This window comes from Triticum aestivum, chromosome 3A (assembly GCF_018294505.1).
Source record: "Triticum aestivum cultivar Chinese Spring chromosome 3A, IWGSC CS RefSeq v2.1, whole genome shotgun sequence".
NCBI lineage: Eukaryota > Viridiplantae > Streptophyta > Magnoliopsida > Poales > Poaceae > Triticum > Triticum aestivum.
In genome coordinates this window covers 729,690,889-729,708,837 of record NC_057800.1, presented here as the reverse complement: position 1 = coordinate 729,708,837, position 17,949 = coordinate 729,690,889, and the positions used below count along the sequence as shown (strand labels likewise).

The window sequence follows — 17,949 nt, the reverse complement described above, 5'->3', positions numbered from 1 at the left end:
TTCACCGTCATTCACAATACCAGATGGAGCTGAGTTAAGTTGTGATGGTGTTCGTAAGCATGATAAGCACAATTTTTCTAATGCAGCATCGAGATCGAGCCGGCTGGCACATCTTTTTTTTTTTTTTGCGAGAATGCACGGTCCGGTAATGGTAGTCTTATGTGTGTCTCGATTTCCCGTGGTAACCAACAAAGGCATAGATGTTTGCGTTGCTAGTGTAATTGCTATCTCGAAGGCATAGATGTGTGTGTGGATTTCCTGACTGACACCTCTTCTGATCTTTAGGTTTCTTTGTACCGTGGGCTAAGTGTACATGTGTAGGGTGAACAAAAACAGTTTTGTTTTGGCTGATTCAAATGTTCCTTTTTTTGAACTTTAGCAACTTTATTTAAGAAACAACATGATGGTTCACTTCTTCCTCCTCCTGTTACACTGTTACACTGCCAGCTCTGGTATGATACTCCGCTTTCCGTTCTGCATGATATGCCAATCTCACAGTAAAACACCCAGACTTACAAAGTTGTCACGATATGAAGTCCGGTTGATCTTGAACTTTAAAGCTTTTCCCATGTGATTGAAGTAAATAATACTCCCTCCGTTTCCAAATATTTGTCTTTGTAGATATTTCAACAAATGACTACATACGAAGTAAAATGAGTGAACCTATACTCTAAAATATGACTTCATACATCCGTATGTTGTGATAGACAAGTATTCGGGAACGGAGAGAATAGATAGCATGAAAAATAAAACCCACGCAAGAGGCCTATTAGCTCAGCTGGTTAGAGCGTCGTGCTAATAATGCGAAGGTCACAGGTTCGAGACCTTTATGGGCCATTCTTTTTTTTTACACAATGGAAAATGAAAAAAAAAACAAATTAAATGGCTTCGCCCGGGTTCGAACCGGAGACCTTCAGCGTGTTAGACTGACGTGATAACCAACTACACCACGAAACCTTCATATTCTGTTGCTACAAAACAGACTTACAAACCAGGCGTCTCCAATAATCTAACAAGATGCCCAACTAATTGAATCACCTGATTGTTTCAGCTGTACAAACCAAGCGACATTAAAGCTGGAAAATCACACGGCTTATATATCTGCTTAACTAATAGCCCACTGCCACAAGGAAAGAAAGATACCATGTGAAGAAAATTAGGTTCACAGCCCAACCAACAAATTATCTACAAAATAGTTGGCTCAACACAACTGTGTCCGAACTGTTCTTCCAGACAAATTCTCCCCATTTTCAGACTAGCTCTTCTTTTTTGTCAAATCCCACACAACCAACATATTTGTTCAGATAGTAGCATAAGAGCATCTCCAGCCGCGCCCCCAACCCCCCAGGGCTTTTTTTTAGCGCCAGCGCCAAAAAATCGGTCCAGTCGCGCCCCCACGTGCCTGTTTTTTTTGCCGGATTGTGGCGCCGGCGCACCCAACCCGAACCCGGCGCGCTGGGGAGCGTCCGGGGGCGCCGGCGCGAACGTTTTGGCGCGAAAGAGTGGCGGGACCGGCGCGTCAGCGAGACGAAGGCTGGTCGTCCTCATCGTCTCGGTTTTCCCGCGGGGAATCAATGCCAAGGCTGCCGCCGGTCAGCCTGCCATTGATTCACGGGCGGCGAAGTGCGGCGACGCCGCGCCGCCTTCCGCCACGCGTTCGCACGCGGCCGCCCCCGAGCCGCTATAAAAGGCGCCCCTGGCCGCGCCGGTGAGGCACCCATCTCCCACCCTCCTTGCCTCCGCACTTCCTCCCCTCTCCGCCGTTCGAGCCCCTCTCTCTCCCCCCGGCAACCATGAGCGTGAGGTACCCCGGCAACGCGGTGGAGGCCAACGGTTTCGGCCGCTGCTTGCTGCATGAGCGGGAGACCTACCTCCTCCACGAGGCCAACTACCCCGCGCCGCCCGACGTAGGCGCTCCGTCGCGGTGGAGGCTCAGCGCCAGCGGGGTCCCTGTCCCCCCTCTGCCCGTTGCCGAGACGCCCTATTTCCACGCCGAGATCGAGCGTGCGCGGGCGTCCCTGACGGCCGCGGAGCGGGCGCTCCCAGAGTACGCCGCCGACAACCACGCGCCGTGGGAACGCTGGCAGGAGGAGCGGCTCGTCTCCACCAACAACGCGCCGATGCCGCGCGGCCGCAACAACAGCGAGGGCCGCCGCCTGTGCTGGGGCGTCCCTGGCCGCACGCTCAGCGGCGTCCTCGCGAACGTCGAGGGCGGCAACGACCCGCCGCTCGAGTGAAGCCGCGCGCCGGGGCGAGGGGTCGAGCAGTGGCCGTGTCAAGGAGGAGAAGCATCGGCCGTAGTTTAGGTTTTTTCTTCGTCCCTTTTATTCGTGTAAAAAACGCCTAAATTTCGTCGAAATTTGGTCGTGTTTGTTTAAATTTGGTCGTGTTTGTTGAAATTTGGACGAACTGTGGGAGCGTCTGGGGCGACCTGGGGCGGCGGCTGGGAACGTGCTCACCCCCGCACCGAAAAAAACGTCGGCTCGTCTCCAAACGTCGCTTTTTCGTGCCCTTGGGGGCCGAACGGCTGGATATGCCCTGTACACACACATAAGATCTGGGATTACACCGGGATGATAGGTCTAACTAAAAGCATGTATTCGAGCACGGCGCATCCGACAAACTTTTTACAGGAACGAAGGACAAGCTTGAAATTCTGTTGCCAGGAATTTAATGTCACCAGTGGACGGTAACAGCAGCTACAATGAACACACTAGCTTGATACCGGTGAAATCAAATGGCCAGCAGCTCTCTCCATGCCAGGGCCCAGCTCCGGCATGAACGCAACCATTAAGTTGCACATATGAATTTTCCTGGGCAAATTCACAGGTACAGGGCCCAACAGAAATTCCCAATCACCCAGTTTTGGATCGGAAATAAATAAACTAATAAGCTGAACATGACGAGTGCCACAAAAATCCACTAGTTTGTACCAGCCGTTGTTTATTCAGCGAGATTTTTTTTTAAGAAATGTTTATTCAGCGAGATAAGATGGCTCTCTGGACAGGCAGATCCGAGCGATCTAGCGCGTACCCCCGAGGTGCTGTTTTGTTGCTTGGGCCGGCCCATTCTTTCTACTTTCATTCAATCCGGTAACCTTCCCTGAACCACTTTTTGTTTTTCATTCGGTTTTTTCTTTTTTCGTTTTTTCTTTTTTCGTTTTTCCTATATGTTTTTTTTTATTTTTTGTTTTTATCTTATTTTTTGTTTTTATCCATAAATAGGCAAGATGACTAAGACCCCGTTTTCCGGAAAAACGGAATGGACAAGTTACTTGTTGGAAATCATACATACATACTGATGTGTGCGGTCCGATGAGCGTTGCCGTGCGCGGTGGATATCGTTACTTTGTCACCTTCACCGATAATTTGAGTAGATATGTGTATATTTATTTAATGAAGTACAAATCTGAAACGTTTAGAAAGTTTAAGCAATTTCAGAGTGAAGTTGAGAATCATCGTAACAAGAAGATCAAATTCCTATGATCTGATCGAGGGGGAGAGTATCTGTGTTATGAGTTTGACAATCACTTCAAACAATGTGGAATTGTTTCACAGTTGACACCACCTGAAACACCACAGCGTAATTGTTTTTATAACTCGGCAATTTTGGAGATCGTAGCTCGATAAGTTCTACATTTTAAAGCCAGCTGAATGTCAGTTGAATATTTGAAGACCAATATTTTTGTCAAGTCAGAGCATTGAAGGCCGACTCAAATGGATTCTTACAACCTCTGTTTTCTTAAGAAGACAGATCAGCCGGAACTGCTCAATTCGTATGACCTCTGTTTTCTTAGAAAGTAAAGTTATCATTTCAAAATTTAATTGAAACAACTGAAGTTGTCCAGAGAATAAATCATGGAACATCGGTAGCAAATCCCCTTTAACAATATGCCAACACTTTTTATAAAACTCCGCCGGGAAACCATCTGGCCCTAGAGCCTTATTATTCTTCATTTGTGAAATAGCTTCAAACACCTCTTTCTCCGTAAATGGGGCGGTCAAAATATCATTCTCATCCGCAGCAAGTTGAGGGACATCCTCAACCCTGGACTCATCCAAGGATACGAAGTTATCCTCCGGAGGCCCAAACATCTACTTATAGTAATTGGTTATATATAATTTTAGGTTTTCCTGTCCTAAAATCATCCCCTCATCCTGCTCAAGCTGAAATATCCTCTTCTTTCGGTGCTTGCCATTCGCAATCATATGAAAGAATTGAGTGGTATCATCCTCTTGGATGATTTTGCAAACTTTAGCTCACAATGCCCACCTCAATTCCTCCTTTCGAAGTAGTTCTTTCAGTCTCATCTCCGCCTCCACTTTAGTTTCCAGCTCCCTGGTATATGAAATGGTGGACTCGGCTTTTAAATCTAGGCATTGAATAAGTACAAGGAGCCTTTCCTTTTCAACCATATAAATCCCAGTCATATGCTTAGCCCACCCACGAAGGAATCTTCATAGATGCTTTATCTTATTCTGCCATCTTTCAACAGGGGCCCTCCCTCTTGAATCTTTAGGGACTCTTTGATTCATAGGATTTCCCAAATGCAGGAATAGGAAAAACGTGGGATTGGATTGGCATGTCATCTTGAATCCTACATGATTCTATGAGTGTTTGATTGTGCATAAGAAAAACGTAGGATTCTTTTAAAGAGGTTTGAGTGGATGGAAAATTTCCTATGAAATCTAGTGCAAATGAATCCTATGAAAAAATTCCTACGGTTTACAATCCTACGAATCAAACAACCCACATAGAAAAAAATCCTAAGGATTAGAATCCTTCAAAATTCCTTTGAGAATCCTTTGAATCAAAGAAGCCCTTAGCCCATTCCCTTGCTATCAGATCCAGGAACCCTTCTCTTTCAAACCACGCTAATTCGAAAGAAAAAGTGTTTTTATTCCCCACATGGGTTGCCTCGCCAGAGTCAACGAGCAACAGGGTGTGTTATGAGATAGCGCGCGATAACGCTTGGACTGTTACCAGGGAAAACTTCTGCTCCCATTCGACCCTAGCGAGGACACGATCCAGCTTCCCAAATGTCGGGTTTGGCAATGTATTAGGCCGAGTGAATTTTCTATCAGAAAGCTCTATCTCTCTAAGATTCAAACTTTCGATTATGGTATCTATTTATTATATACTTAAAACGATAGAAAAAGAACGGCTCATATTTTGTAGTAAAAAAGAGTTAAAAAGAACGGCTGTGATTTAATAAAGAAAATAAGTACGTATGTATGCATGTATCCTTATTCCATCCGATAGAATAGAATACAGAATAAAAGGAAAGAAGAGTTTCCATTGTAATCATGTACACGTAGAGATATTATAAGGGAGATGTGCAGATGTAGGTAAGAGAGAGATATGGAATAAAATAGAAGGAGATGCAGTCCAACTCGACAACATACGAGCACGCTTGCGATCCCATCGGAGCCTGTGGAGCTGCAGACGTCGGCGCCACTGCAAGCAGGCTAGAGCTAGGAAAGGACAACACGAAGCTCCAGAGGAAACTCTATGGAAGAAGGCCATTAACTTGACCTGAAACGCAAGACCTCATGCGAGAGTGACGGAGAGGCTGGCAACGCCGACGCCGGCGACAACACACAGTCGACGGCTAACATGGACACGATAACTTCTTCTCGAATTGGACCGCCTTACCGTGGGCTCCTTCCGCATCAAGGATCAATGCCCGTTCGGCACTAGCAAAACTAGGACAAACTTTGCTACTGGCCATTGAGCAGGAGGCTGACAAGCTGCTTCGGGCCCGCCACAACACCACCGGCTTGAACAACAATTGCTTGGACAAAAACAAGCTGAGAAGCATCGTTTGGGTGAGAGCAGCGTGTTAGAAGGAAGACGAGGATTGGAACAAGGGCAGTGCAAGATGCGGCGGGTAAGCAAGGAGGGACCATCCGTGGTGCAATTGCTGTAGAGAGCTTACTGGCCGTCAATGAACGGCAGTTGGTGTGGCAATCGATGTGCCGACACGTACACTGTGGAGCTGGAGGAGGAGCAGGGTAGCAATTAGGAGTGCCCTCATGGAAATGGAAGGTGGAAAGTGCTGCCCACGTGAAAAGCATCTTCTGCGACGCCGACGCCGGCAGAGCAGCCAGCTTCGATCGGATTGCTGGCTCGACAACTTAAACTGGAGCCAAGCCGAGGCATCTTGAGATGAAATAATGACTCCGTAGTATTGCTGCACCACATGGCGCGTTGGATGGGATTAACCTTTCTTCTAAATCTTATGTCGAACAAGTGGACGAGTTGCTATGTAAAAATAATATATTAAAATGTCAAAAAATCGGATGTTTTTAGTCATTAAAGTTTGTCTTGCATGTCCGTTTAATTCACAATTAAAATTTGATAAGATTTGCTTGAAATTTCTAAAATTATTTTTCATGATTACAAGATTGTTGCTTTCAAAATAAAATAATTTTTCATTGTTTCAGGTATAACCAATTTTATTTTCATTTTCATGTAAATATACATGTGCTTGAAGCATGAATGTGTACACTTGCAAGCACTTCATTTTGTACTATCAACTTTTCTCTGAATTTAGCGGAGAACATTATCCTCCCCTAAATAGCTTCTATATGGAGAATCTTAATTAGGTAAAGTTATATGTTTGCGACAAAATAGACGAATTACACATGAAAGTAGGACAGTAACCGCGCAGGAAATAGAACCAAAGACTTGAGGGTTAAGGAGGGAACAATCTCCAACATAACTATGGCATGACACATGAATATATATCAGGGGCGCTCGATCGAGTCAATGGTCCATCCAACATCAATGTACACCAACAAATATACATCCTTGAAGGCACTTTTCCTATCATCTATACATAACATCAGACAAATATAAGCTTGAAGATGCCAAGAGAAAAGGGTAACCTCGACTGATATGGCAAAACGAAATCATATGGAAAAAAGCAAGAAGGCCAGTGAGTGCTCATTAAGGTGGAAAAACATCACAGTTAAGGCTTTGTTTTAATTGTACACTGCCATCCTTGGATCACACACAATAATTATAAGCGGCTTGCACATAATGGAACAATAAATTTGTGCATGAAATTATAGGTTTTGTAAAACCAATGACATAGAAAGGGGATTACATAGTATGATATCTATCAATCAAAAATCCTGGAGTACAAGCGAGCTCCACCTTGCTATCATTGCCTTCAAGGATTGTAATTTTACATTATGTGCACTATTTAATAGTTAGGGTTTGGAGAAACATAGTCACACCTAATATAATAATGTAATAGTTGGGGTTTCGGAAATCAAACTAAGTAAGATCATAAAATCAGGTTTGCTGCATTTATTGAAGGCTAAAAATTAGACAAGCAGAAGGAAATCAAGTGACATGAAACTACAACTACTGTTTCATAGTGACAATCACCGATGAAACGTGCCACTCTATGAGAATACAATAGCTTCATGGGTAAAGAAAGGCCTGGCGACAGAGAGCAAAAGAGTGGAATCAATGTAGACATATTCCATATTTAAATGGTATAAATACATGAAGGTAACCGTCAATGCATACATCGTGACAAAAACTAAATCACTTGCTATAAATGTGTTTATTTAAATATCACACTTCAACTTACCATAACATATCTAAGGCCCATTGTCAAACAACTTTTAATGGGACCTAACAAATAAACTTGGAATGGTATACTATGTAGGGTGTCATCACATATAGAAAGAGATGCTCACATGCCAAAAAAAATGGTTGTCTAAAATACATAACTAGAAATAATAAACATCTAGCCGCGCAAATGCGCGGGTGGACCCGCTAGTTAAACATAAACGACCATCTGCCGTCAAAATTCTCATTATTCTTTTCCTCCCTCCTTCGAATAATGTTAAAATCGCTCCCAACCTCTTCCGAAGTAAACTTGACAGTGAACTTCCTGACTTCCACCTCTTCCGATCTTTAGGTTTCTTTGTATACTGGATTAAGTGTACATGTGTAGGGTGAACAAAAACAGCTTTGGTTATGCTGATTCAAATGTACCTTTCTGCAAGGTGTTCCTGAACTTTAACTTAATTTATATTTCCTCCGTTTCAGAATACTTGAAGTTCTAGGTTTGCTCTAATTGAAACTTTCTTAAGTTTGACCAAGTTTATAAAAAAAAATCCATGTTTATACTAGTATGAAAATATACTTTCTGATTAATCTAATGAAACTAATTTGGTGTTGCCATAAACAATAAGTTCTGAAAATTTGAATTGAAAATCAACATAAGCTGATATTTCTGTCAGCAAATATTGCTTAGTGCTCTACCTAGGTGCAAAGTTAATGTCATTGGTGTTGGCCTGGGCGGAAAAGAACAAAACCAGGGCTCCAAACATGCTTTCAGAAACAGCCTTTTGAAGCATCGTTTTTCGCCTAGAGCAATATGAATGTTTTTTCTTCATGAACTTTTGCACTTTTTTTTTGTGAATATTGTGGTTCGGGACAGAATTGTTTTAAAATAGTTCATCCCTGTCACCTTGGAAACGAGCCTGGCGGCAGTGTGGCAGTCCTTATCCTGATGTTTTTGAGCACCCTCACCGCAGCAGCGCCGACGCCTTCTCTTATCGCCATATAAATTAGCCTGATGCTCTAACCTGTCGGAGACTCTTTCCCCTTGTGGTTACATTCCACATATATGTCCTGAAGAAAAGATCAATTCAGTCAGTAGGCCTATTAGCTCAGCTGGTTAGAGCGTCGTGCTAATAACGCGAAGGTCACAGGTTCGAGACCTGTATGGGCCATTCTTTTTTTTCTTTACACAATGGAAAATGGGAAAAAAAACAAATTAAATGGCTTCGCCCGGGTTCGAACCGGAGACCTTCAGTGTGTTAGACTGACGTGATAACCAACTACACCACGAAACCTTAGTTATCTTTTTCCTACAAATTCTTTTACAACACTAGACAGATCTAATATCTAGCAAGATGGCCCACTAACTGAATCATCTAATTGCTTCAGCCATTGAAGCTGGAAAATCATACAGCTCATACATGCTTATATCTAATAATAGCCAACTGCCACAGGAAAAGAAAGATACGATGTGAAGAAAATTAGGTTCACAGCCCTACCAGCAAATTATACTGTATATAACAGTTGGCTCGAGCTCGACACAACTGTGATTGAACTGTTCTTCAAGACAAATTCTCCCCACTTTCAGACATCAAATAGACAGGTATGAACTTTTTTTCAGTACGGCTAGCTCTTCTTTTTCGTCAAAGCCCACACAGCCAACATATTTATTCAGATATAGTAGCATCAGTATGCACACACACAAGATCTGGGATTACACCACGTCGATAGATCGAACTAATAACATATATTCGAGGGCGGAAGATTCGATAAACATTTTACAAGAACAGAAGGACAAGCTTTGAAATTCTCTTGCCAGGAATTTAGTGTCACCAGTGGACGGTAACGGCAGCTACAATGAACACACATGCCAAGGCCCAGCTCCTCTCTTGCCAGGAATTCTCTTGCCAGGATTTCTCTTGCTTGAAATTCTCTTGCCAGGAATTCTCTTGCCAGGAATCAGCTTGCTACCGGTGAAATCAAATGGCCGGTAGCTCTCTCCATGCCAAGGCCAAGCTCCGGCATGAACGCAACCGTTAGTTGGAGAGCTCCTCTCCGGCGCCCACAGCGCCGCTTAGCCTAGTGGGCACTCAAAGGCGCGCAGTACTGGGCCGGCCCAGCATCGCTCCCCGTATCCACGTCCCCTAAAAAAATAGTCAAAAAACAAAAATAAATATGCAAAATGCGGGATTCAAAACACAGATGCTAACGTTGATGGACTTGGCACGGTAGCCACTACGGCACATCTCTACTCCTAATCTCTACTCCTAATGGAGCAGTTGATAGCCTGGTACTTCGGTTTTATTTTCGTCCGGTTTTATTTCTTCCCACCTCCCATCATCCCCTCCCACGGGTTTTCTTATCCATTGGTTTATTTTTTTACTTCACTATTTTTTTTAAAAAAATTAGCAGTTTCCAAACATACAAAAGATCATAGATCCAACTTTCCTAACTTATCCAAATTAACCGATCTGTCTCATTAATGCAATTTGCTTTAGGAAACAAACAATAGATTTTTGGGAAACAAATAAAGAATTTTAAGAAAATTAAGAAGTAAACCATGACAAACAAATCTTATTATGGAAGTGGTACTTTTTCTCCCACTCATAATGTCTCAGTACGTACGTTGTTTAGTGCGTTCGTTTACTTCTTCCCGTCGATCGAACGAGGTCTTCACCCCACTACCGATTTTTTTCAACGCTACCAAACCTGTCATGGTTTTTGCAATCCGTTGGTTCTACCCAAATAAACCAACCCCTCCCCGTTCACTCTTTTCTTTCTAATCAACACCTTCCTTTTTTTTTGAAGTAAAGCATAGCTTTAACATTAACGGTGTCCAGGCAAATCGCCTTGGACAGAAGCCACAAGCGTGGCAGGTACATCATAGTCCCACTGCATTGAGTGATCAGCCTCGCACAAGCGACCCAAACTAGCAAGTTCGTGGGCAGCAGAATTTGCCCCTCTCCTACATGACACTATTACATGATGAGAAAACCAAAGTTTCAGCTGTAGTTTGATATCTTCGATGACAGCCGAGTAAGCCGACGAGTCTGCCCTTCTCAGGTCCATTGCATCTGCAACAAGCTGGGAGTCGGTCTCGAAGATCACCCTCAACATACCAAGTTCCGCCGCCAGTGCAACACCGTGAGCCATGGCATTGACCTCTGCACCGAAAGGGTCTCCTACATGCTCCTGACGACCTGCGCGAGCACAAATGACAATACCTTCCGAGTCTCTTGCCACTACACCCCAACCTGCGTGTTGTTCACCTGGCACAAACGAGCCATCAACATTTATCTTGATCATGTCCTCCTGAGGCGGCCTCCACTTGTCATCACACTGTTTCTCAGGTTTTTTGGAGAAGACTTGTTGGTATTCTAAAGTGTAGCTGCGAGTGCGCCTTGCAACCTCCTCCGCGGACCAGGGGATCTCGCCCTCCCTGAGCTTATTCCGATTACTCCACCACAGCCACCAGGCGGTAAGAATGCATATTCTTTTCTGCTCATCAATCCTTCACAAATGATCCATCATCTCATGAACAGATGTTATCTCCTCCATCTTCATCCTTTCTTCTTCCAAGGCCAGGTCCCGCCACACCTATTTCACAACCTTACATTTTATGAATAGGTGAGCTCCATCCTCGGCTGCTCGTCCACAGAATAAGCAAGCTGTATCTTCAATCGGTACACCCCTCCTTGCCAAGTTTGTCCGCAGCGCCAAAGACTCATGTCTAACACGCCATGCAAACATTTGGACGTTCCTGGGGTAGGGGAGCTTCCAAATTTGTTTCCAGGAATCATCTTGGCACACATCCAAGTTACCCAGCGCTGTAGTGCTACTGCTTGCTCCTCCATCTTTTGCCATCCTCTCCAGCTGCGTGTGTAGTTTGTATGCGATTTTAACCGAATGTAGGCCTTTGGGGTCGAACTGCCATGCAATGAAGTCTTGCACCCCCTCCCGGACTGGTATTTGCAGGATACACTCGGCATCAACGTTCCAGAAGGTGTCCCGAACAAGTTGTTCATCCCAACTACCTGTTATAGGACTGATCAGGTCACTGACATACTCTAATATGTTCCCCCCTCGTGGCGTCATAACTGTCTTCGCCCATGGCCGCGGCAGCCAAGGCTCAGTCCAGAGCTTGATACTCGTGCCGTCGCCAACACACCACACATAACCCTCTCGCACTAGCTGCAAACCATGTAAAAGGCTTCGCCAAGAATAGGAGATGCCATCCTTTGGCTTCGCCTGAAGCACATGGGTGTCCGGGAAGTACTTTGCTTTCAGGATCTGGGCACAAAGAGAGTCCGGGTGCTCAATCATCCTCCAGATCTGCTTTGACAACATAGCAATATTGAACCCATGCATATCTCTGAAACCTAATCCACCTTGGGCTTTTGATTTTGTTAGTTTATCCCAGCTAATCCAGTGGATGGTGTTCTCCTTGTCCTGCTGCCTCCACCAGTAGGACCCCATAAGCGAGCTCAGTTCTTGGCAGAAAGATTTACACAGATCACAAATATAACTTTCCTAACGTCCCACCCTTAAAAAAAGAATCTTTCCTAACGTCCCAAGTCAATCGATCCTCGCCCCCTGTCCGGCAGATGCGATCATCATCACCACTTCCTCCCAACGAAACCTAGCACCGCCTCGCAGCCACGGCGACATTCTCTCCATCAGCCCTCTTTTCCTCCTTTGCTAGGTGTCGCCGCCACCCTGTTCGTGTGGCTGCCTGCTTTGCTTGAGCCCTCGTTTCCTCCTTTGCACGAATCCTCCTCCCCTAAATAGGGTTTGCTCCACGGAGCTCTCCTTCTCCCCAGATCGGTGTCGGCGGCTCACATGGCCCTCATTACACAACCAATCCATCTCCTGCACCATACCCGTGTCGCCGGCCACGGCGCCACAAACGTCCGATGTGGGCAGTGGATATTGCGAGTCTTGGCGGACCGGAGGGTGGAGGATCTCCCGGCACAGGAAGGAAGGCAAGTACTCGTTGCCTCGTCGGATGGCCCTACTCGAGCCCAAGCGGCCGTCCCCACACATCCTTCCTTTCCGTCAGCACTCACCCTTCCTGGCCCCGGCATCAATCAGGCCCTCCTCACCGGCCGTCGTGGTGCTGGTGACACAGCGGTCCAGATTTCAAGCCGTACGTGGTGAGCGGGGGCGTTGAGTGTTGGGGAACGTAGTAATTTCAAAAAATTTCCTACGCACACGCAAGATCATGGTGATGCATAGCAACGAGAGGGGAGAGTGTGATCTATGTACCCTTGTAGATCGACAACGGAAGCGTTAACTTGGTTGATGTAGTCGTACGTCTTCACGGCCCGACCGATCAAGCACCGAAACTATGGCACCTCCGAGTTCTAGCACACGTTCAGCTCGATGACGATCCCCGGACTCCAATCCAGCAAAGTGTCGAGGAAGAGTTCCGTCAGCACGATGGTGTGGTGATGATCTTGGGCTACCGTCGCAAGGCTTCGCCTAAGCACTGCTACAATATTATCGAGGATTATGGTGGAAGGGGGCACCGCACACGGTTAAGAATATGATCACGTGGATCAACTTGTGTCTCTAGGGGTGCCCCTGCCTTCGTATATAAAGGTTCAAGAGGAGGAGGCCGGCCGGCCATCATAGGGCGCGCTAGGAGGAGTCCTACTCCCTCCGGGAGTAGGACTTCCCCCCCAATCCTAGTTGGAATAGGATTCGCGAGGTGGGAACAGAGAGAGAGAGAAGGAGGGGGCGCCGGCCCCCTCTCTCCTTGTCCTATTCGGACTAGGGGGGAGGGGCGTGCGGCCCAGCCCTGGCCGCCTCTCCTCTTCTTCCACTAAGGCCCATTAAGGCCCATGTACCTCCCGGGGGTTCCGGTAACCTCCCGGTTTTCCGGTAAAATCCCGATTTCACCCGGAACACTTCCCGAAATCCAAACATAGGCTTCCAATATGTCAATCTTTATGTCTCGACCATTTCGAGACTCCTCTCATGTCCGTGATCACATCCGGGACTCCGAACAAACTTCGGTACATCAAAACGTATAAACTCATAATATAACTGTCATCGAAACCTTAAGCGTGCAGACCCTACGGGTTCGAGAACAATGTAGACATGACCGAGACACGTCTCCGGTCAATAACCAATAGCGGGACCTGGATGCCCATATTGGCTCCTACATATTCTACAAAGATCTTTATCGGTCAGACCGCATAACAACATACGTTGTTCCCTTTGTCATCGGTATGTTACTTGCCTGAGATTCGATCGTCGGTATCCAATACCTAGTTCAATATCGTTACCGGCAAGTCTCTTTACTCGTTCCATAATACATCATCTCGCAACTAACTCATTAGTTGCAATGCTTGCAAGGCTTAAGTGATGTGCATTACCGAGAGGGCCCAGAGATACCTCTCCGACGATCGGAGTGACAAATCCTAATCTCGAAATACGTCAACCCAACATGTACCTTTGGAGACACCCGTAGAGCACCTTTATAATCACCCAGTTACATTGTGACGTTTGGTAGCACACAAAGTGTTCCTCCGGCACACGGGAGTTGCATAATCTCATAGTCAGAGGAACATGTATAAGTCATGAAGAAAGCAATAGCAACATATTAAACGATCAAGTGCTAAGCTAACAGAATGGGTCATGTCAATCAAATCATTCATCTAATGATGTGATCCCGTTAATCAAATAACAACTCTTTGTCCATGGTTAGGAAACATAACCATCTTTGATTAGCGAGCTAGTCAAGTAGAGGCATACTAGTGACACTCTGTTTGTCTATGTATTCACACATGTATTATGTTTCCGGTTAATACAATTCTAGCATGAATAATAAACTTTTATCATGATATAAGGAAATAAATAATAACTTTATTATTGCCTCTAGGGCATATTTCCTTCAGTCTCCCACTTGCACTAGAGTCAATAATCTAGTTCACATCGTCATGTGATTTAACAGCAATAGTTCACATCACCATGTGATTAACACCCATAGTTCACATCGCCATGTGACCAACACCTAAAGGGTTTACTGGATTCAGTAATCTAGTTCACATCGCTATGTGATTAACACCCAAAGAGTACTAAGGTGTGATCATGTTTTGCTTGTGAGAGAATCTTAGTCAACGGGTCTTTCACATTCAGATCCGTTATGTATTTTGCAATTTTCTATGTCTACAATGCTCTGCACGGAGCTACTCTAGCTAATTGCTCCCACTTTCAATATGTATCTAGATCGAGACTTAGAGTCATCCAGATCAGTGTCAAAACTTGCATCGACGTAACCCTTTACGGCGAACCTTTTTGTCACCTCCATAATCGAGAAACATATCCTTATTCCACTAAGGATAATTTTGACCGTTGTCCAGTGATCTACTCCTAGATCATTATTGTACTCCCTTGCAAAAATCAGTGTAGGGTATACAATAGATCTGGTACATAGCATGGCATACTTTATAGAACCTATGGCTGAGGCATAGGGAATGACTTTCATTCTCTTTCTATCTTCTGCCGTGGTCGGGCTTTGAGTCTTACTCAATTTCACACCTTGTTACACAGGCAAGAACTCTTTCTTTGACTGTTTCATTTTGAACTACTTCAAAATCTTGTCAAGGTATGTACTCATTGAAAAAAACTTATCAAGCATTTTGATCTATCTCTATAGATCTTGATGCTCAATATGTAAGCAGCTTCACCGTGGTCCTTCTTCGAAAAACTCCTTTCAAAAACTCCTTTATGCTTTGCAGAATAATTCTACATTATTTCCGATCAACAATATGTCATTTACATATACTTATCAGAAATGCTGTAGTGCTCCCACTCACTTTCTTGTAAATACAGGCTTCACCGCAAGTCTGTATAAAACTATATGCTTTGATCAACTTATCAAAGCGTATATTCCAACTCCGAGATGCTTGCACCAGTCCATAAATGGATTGCTGGAGCTTGCATATTTTGTTAGCACCTTTAGGATTGACAAAACCATCTTGTTGCATCACATACAACTCTTCTTTAATAAATCCATTAAGGAATGCAGTTTTGTTTATCCATTTGCCAGATTTCATAAAATGTGGCAATTGCTAACATGATTCGGACAGACTTAAGCATAGATACGAGTGAGAAACTCTCATCGTAGTCAACACCTTGAACTTGTCAAAAACCTTTTGCGACAATTCTAGCTTTGTAGATAGTAACACTACTATCCGTGTCCGTCTTCCTCTTGAAGATCCATTTATTATCAATGGCTTGCCGATCCTCGGGCAAGTCCACCAAAGTCCACACTTTGTTCTCATACATGGACCCTATCTCAGATTTCATGGCCTCAAGCCATTTATCGGAATCTGGGCTCATCATCGCTTCCTTATAGTTCGTAGGTTCGTCATGGTCAAGTAACATGACCTCCAGAATAGGATTACCGTACCACTCTGGTGCGGATCTCACTCTGGTTTACCTACGAGATTCGGTAGTAACTTGATCTAAAGTTACATGATCATCATCATTAGCTTCCTCACTAATTGGTGTAGGTGTCGCAGAAACAGGTTTCTGTGATGTACTACTTTCCAATAAGGGAGCAGGTACAGTTACCTCGTCAAGTTCTACTTTCCTCCCACTCACTTCTTTCGAGAGAAACTCCTTCTCTAGAAAGGATCCATTCTTAGCAACGAATGTCTTGCCTTCGGATCTGTGATAGAAGGTGTACCCAACTATCTCCTTTGGATATCCTATGAAGACATATTTCTCCGATTTGAGTTTGAGCATATCGAGATGAAACTTTTTCACATAAGCATCGCAACTCCAAACTTTAAGAAACGACAACTTAGGTTTCTTGCCAAACCATAGTTCACACGGTGTCGTCTCAACGGATTTAGATGGTGCCCTATTTAACGTGAATGCAGCTGTCTCTAATGCATAACCCCAAAACGATAGTGGTAGATCGGTAAGAGACATCATAGATCACACTATATCTAATAAAGTACGGTTATGACGTTCGGACACACCATTACACTATGGTGTTCCAGGTGGCGTGAGTAGTGAAACTATTTCACATTTTTTTAATTAGAGGCCAAACTCGTAACTCAAATATTTTACCTCCGCGATCATATCGTAGAAACTTTTATTTTCTTGTCACGATGATTTTCCACTTCACTCTGAAATTCTTTGAACTGTTCAAATGTTTCAGACTTATGTTTCATCAATTAGATATCCCCATATCTGCTCAAATCATCTGTGAAGGTCAGAAAATAATGATACCTGCTGCAAGCCTTAGTATTCATCGGACCACATACATCAGTATGTATGATTTCCAACAAATCTGTTGCTTGCTTCATTGTTCCGGAGAACGGCGTTTTAATCATCTTGCCCATAAGGCATGGTTCGCAAACATCAAGTGATTCATAATCAAGTGATTCCAAAAGCCCATCAGCATGGAGTTTCTTCATGCGCTTTACACCAATGTGACCTAAACGGCAGTGCCACAAATAAGTTGCACTATCATTATTAACTTTGCATCTTTTGGTTTCAATATTATGAATATGTGTATCACTACGATCGAGATCCAATGAACTTGTTTCATTGGGTGTATGACCATCGAAGGTTTTATTCATGTAAACAGAACAACAATTATTCTCTGACTTTAATGAATAACCGTATTGCAATAAACATGATCAAATCATATTCATGCTCAACGCAAAAACCAAATAACACTTATTTAGTTCAACACTAATCCCGAAAGTATAGGGGAGTGCGCGATGATGATCATATCAATCTTGGAACTACTTCCAACACACATCGTCACTTCACCCTTAACTAGTCTCTGTTTATTCTGCAACTCCTGTTTCGAGTTACTACTCTTAGCAACTGATCCAGTATCAAATACTAAGGGGTTGCTATAAACACTAGTAAAGTACACATCAATAACATGTATATCAAATATACTTTTATTCACTTTGCCATCCTTCTTATCCGCCAAATACTTGGGGCAGTTCTGCTTCCAGTGACCAGTCCCTTTGCAGTAGAAGCACTTAGTCTCAGGCTTAGGACCAGACTTGGGCTTCTTCACTTGAGCAGCAACTTGCTTGCTGTTCTTCTTGAAGTTCCCCTTCTTCCCTCTGCCCTTTTTTTGAAACTAGTGGTCTTGTCTACCATCAACACTTGATGTTTTTCTCGATTTCTACCTTCGTCAATTTCAGCGTCACGAAGAGCTTGGGAATCGTTTCCCTTATCCCTTGCATATTATAGTTCATCACGAAGTTCTACTAACTTGGTGATGGTGACTAGAGAATTTTGTCAATCACTATCTTATCTGGAAGATTAACTCCCACTTGATTCAAGCGATTGTAGTACCCAGACAATCTGAGCACATGC

At 44.2% G+C, this 17,949-nt stretch overlaps 4 non-coding genes across 4 annotated transcripts; 2 read left to right on the top strand and 2 right to left on the bottom strand.

Moving 5' to 3' along the window:
• The first annotated feature begins 763 nt into the window (after positions 1–763).
• On the top strand, positions 764–837 carry TRNAI-AAU (transfer RNA isoleucine (anticodon AAU)). Its single transcript has one exon. It is a non-coding gene; the product is annotated as a tRNA-Ile (tRNA).
• Positions 838–883: 46 nt separating this feature from the next.
• Positions 884–957, bottom strand: TRNAV-AAC (transfer RNA valine (anticodon AAC)). The gene has a single exon. It is a non-coding gene; the product is annotated as a tRNA-Val (tRNA).
• Positions 958–8,685: 7,728 nt separating this feature from the next.
• Positions 8,686–8,759, top strand: TRNAI-AAU (transfer RNA isoleucine (anticodon AAU)). Its single transcript has one exon. It is a non-coding gene; the product is annotated as a tRNA-Ile (tRNA).
• A 49-nt stretch (positions 8,760–8,808) lies between these two features.
• On the bottom strand, positions 8,809–8,882 carry TRNAV-AAC (transfer RNA valine (anticodon AAC)). Its single transcript has one exon. It is a non-coding gene; the product is annotated as a tRNA-Val (tRNA).
• Positions 8,883–17,949: the final 9,067 nt, after the last annotated feature.